Source organism: Pygoscelis adeliae, unplaced genomic scaffold, assembly GCF_000699105.1.
Source record: "Pygoscelis adeliae isolate BGI_AS28 unplaced genomic scaffold, ASM69910v1 Scaffold346, whole genome shotgun sequence".
NCBI lineage: Eukaryota > Metazoa > Chordata > Aves > Sphenisciformes > Spheniscidae > Pygoscelis > Pygoscelis adeliae.
In genome coordinates, this window is record NW_008824902.1 from 207,082 (window position 1) to 210,562 (window position 3,481).

Below are 3,481 nucleotides of genomic sequence, written 5' to 3' on the forward strand. Positions count from 1 at the left end.
CTTAGCTAATGGGATGTAGCTCTGCAAGCCCATCACCTGGGCGTCCTGCCTTTGTGTTGGCTCCCCAGTGCAGAGAGCTGAGGGCTCTTTGTTTTGTAGGACCCCAGAGCATGGTGGCACAGAGGGGCAGGGAGACAGGCTGTCCTGGAAGCTTGCCTGCCCACAGAGCCCCCACCTGCACTGCTGGGAGAGCTCTCCTAGCCCTCCACTGTCTGCTGAGCCCAGTGCCAGGGTATCCTCGTCTCCCTTGCAGGCATAGCCGGCTCTGCGTCTATCAGAGCCTCCCTGGCTGATACTCTTGCCCTCAGGAATGGACTCTGGGGGTGCAGAGGGGCTGCCCTGCACAGTGCAGATTGGGTTGATGATCTGATGGGACCTTCTGTAGGACTTGAATGTATCTTCTCACTTAAGTACCGTTCTTGAAGCCTGGGCCTTGGCACACACCAAAGGTCCTGTTGCCCCAGGCTGTGGGCAGGAGAGAACTATGTGGTGCCAGTGGCAGGCAGGCAGGGTGCTGAGGGCAGGCGAAGTGCCCAGCAAACACATCGCTCTTCCAGCTCCTGAGGAAGGGAAGACTACCAAAGGTGCTGCTCACCTACCCCCTTTGGGAGCCTCCTAGCCTGGTGCCCAGCAGAGAGGTGCCTCTGTCCCCGCTTCCTCAAACATCCATCCACACCCTGCAACATCTCTCCCTGGGACTGAAAGGAGAGTCTCACAGAGGAGAGGTTGGCAGCTTGAGGCTTACATGCCTTTGAGGGGATGCGGTGGCAGGAGCCCCCAGGCAGCTGTGGCAGGTGGGGAGATGGCTGGAAAGGGGAGCACAGAAGCATTTTGGTGCCAGGACGTGCCTCATGTCCAGGCAGATGGGCAAAGCCTTGCTGGAGGGAATGCTACCTTGGGGCACGTGTGGCATCAGGGCTGCGGTCCTGCTGTGGAGCGGCCGCTGGTGTCTGGAGAAGGGCAGCATCTCTTCCCTCCGTGAGCAGCGCCCAGGTTAAAGCCTGACAGGGAGGGTGGGGACCGTCAGCCCTGATAAGCATCGAGGTATTTCCAGGTCCTCTGAGGAATGCGGTTCACTTCTAGTCTCCTCAGGCGGCAGGAGACAACAACTTGCTGGCTCAAGTCGCTCACACACCCAGGCGAGCTTCCCTGCTCCGGGTCCCACCAGGCTGGGTGAGAAGCTCCAGCAGCAGAGAACATTGACCTTCTGCATCCTGCCCTCAGCCCACCAGATCTGGTGGTGGCCAGTGACTTGCAGCTCACTTGTGTCTCAGGTGCCACTGCAGCCCTCCCCACTGTCAGGGCTGTGACCTGTGTGTGTGGGGACTCCCACAGCCCCTGGACTCTTGCCCCAGTCCTGAGCTCTTGGGTATGGCTCAGCCCAGGCTCCCAGCACTGGTGGGATCCCATTCCCTGGGATGGAGACCCAGCACCCGCCACCAGGGAAGGATGGAGGTAGGGCTGGAGCAGCAGAGCAGACAGGCACCTCATGGCACTCCTGTTTTGGCAGCAGGGGGTGCAGGATGAGCCCCGAGCACCCAGGCCATCCCATGCGGGTGCTCGGAGCCATTCTGGCATGGAGCAAGCCTTGAGGCTGGTGCCCTGGCCCGCTTCCAGCCCGCTCGTGTCCCTCAGTAACAGAGCTGGAGCTCTGAGCTCCGCCTTGCAGCTGTTACGGACACAGCCATCAGAGCAGGGATGCTGGGTGCATCTCCTGAGCTCGGAGCCAGAGGAGAGGCGAGCGGCGGAAGTGAGGGGTGAAGGCTCCGTGCCGCAGGCATTAATGCATCTGACCCCCGGGGAGCAGGTCTCTGCTCTGCACCCTGCCCCATCCTTGCCGTGCCTGGGAGCGCGACGTGCTTGTAGGATCATTGTTTGTAACCTGAAGTGACAGACCCCTTTAATCTTTCATTCCTTTTCCCACTTCTTCTGCCATCAGTTCAGCCGTGCGTGAATCTCACTTTAAATTATTTGTAGCTGGCTTCTCCCTCCCGCTTTCCCTGCTTGGCTCCTCTCCCCACCTCCGCCCCGTCCTCCTGCATCTCTCGCATCTTCCCCATTGAGGGCATGAGCCATGCGGGGTGCAGCACCGGTGCCTGTCCCACGCTCTGCCTGGCGTCCAGGTGCTTGGTGGAGCCGGGGGGCTCATCCCCTGGGGACAGAGCAAGGGACAAGTGGCAAATAAGTGCCTGTCTCCCCATCCCGCTGATCTGATCCCAGAAGTTTGAGTGCAAGCTCTGGGGAGCCAGGAAGGAGCAAGGAGGCTTCAAACTGGGCAGGGCTGGGAATCTGGCAGGGCTTCTGGGCAGCATGGCTGGGGACAGGGATCCTGACAGCATCCTGGGCAGAGCACAGACCTGCTGGATGCAGCAGGGAGATGCAGCTGTCCCTGGGGTGCAGGGCACAGTGGCTGCGAGGCACAACAACAGGTTAGCAGAGGGCGAGCCGAGGGGGTTGCCCAGGGATTTACTACCCCTGCTCTCACAGAGCCGCTTTTTTTTTTTTTCCCAGACACCCCCATGGGCTGTGGGTTTTTCCGGTTTCGTCTTTTGATGCTGCACCTTGGGGTGTGGGGTGTCCCTTGTACCCGTCATTGAGCCTTCAGTGCCATTTGCACCCCCTGTCCTCCTTGGCCCAAATCCCCTCCATGTGCATTCAGGCTCAGCGTTGCCATTGCAAATCCTCCTCCTGTCCTCCCTGGCTCCTCAGCTGGCTGCCTACATCCTCGCCACCCTCCTATCCATTCCCTGGCACCGTCACCCCTGCCAGCACCCTCCAGTCATGTCCCTGGTCCCATCCCTCTCTGCTGACCCTCCCTCTCCCTCCAAGCGCCAACAGAGACATTCTCTCCTGGCCCCAGGGGCATATGTAGGAGGATGGAGCGGTGAGGTGGAGGCAGGTGGCTGCATCTGTACCAGTAACTGAGACAGGTCCCCTGTCCCTGCTCTGAGGGTGAGCAGTGTGATCATGTCCACCTTGCTGGAGAGGATGGCCTGTTGCCCCCAGTATGTGGTCCCCCCGTAGCATCCGCGGACTGCCAGGCACTGTGTGGCTTGGCTGGGCTGAACCATGCTTGGGTACATGCCAAAAATGAAGCTGCAGATGGCGGTGGGTCACCGAGCCCTTGTCCTTGTCTGGTATGTGTGCACCCGTGGGTGGGTGTGATGTCAGCAGGGCTGGGACCGTCCGGCTGCTGGGCAGGGGCTGTCTGAGGTGTGCTGAGGGATCCCTCTTCCCTGAGCATTCCCCTTTGCTCATCCCAACCCCATCTATATGGAGCTCTGAAAGAAATGGGGCCCCCATGGAGGGGCTGGGTGTCCTTGAAGGCTCCTGAGGGGGCATGGCTCTGGAGTGCAGCATCCCGCTGTTCCTCCTGCAGCCTTTGGAGGGACAGGTGATGCTTGCATGCCCTTGATTTCATACAGCAAGGAGGGGGGAACTCCCTGCAAGGCTGGAAACACCTGGTCCTGGGGCCCAGCCA

The 3,481-nt window shown here is 60.5% G+C and overlaps 1 protein-coding gene across 1 annotated transcript in view; it reads left to right on the top strand.

The window, feature by feature from the left end:
- The window catches only part of WNT10A (wingless-type MMTV integration site family, member 10A), a 14,518-nt gene that overhangs the window by 1,321 nt on the left and 9,716 nt on the right, over positions 1 to 3,481 (top strand). The gene's annotated exons all lie outside the window — the stretch shown is intronic.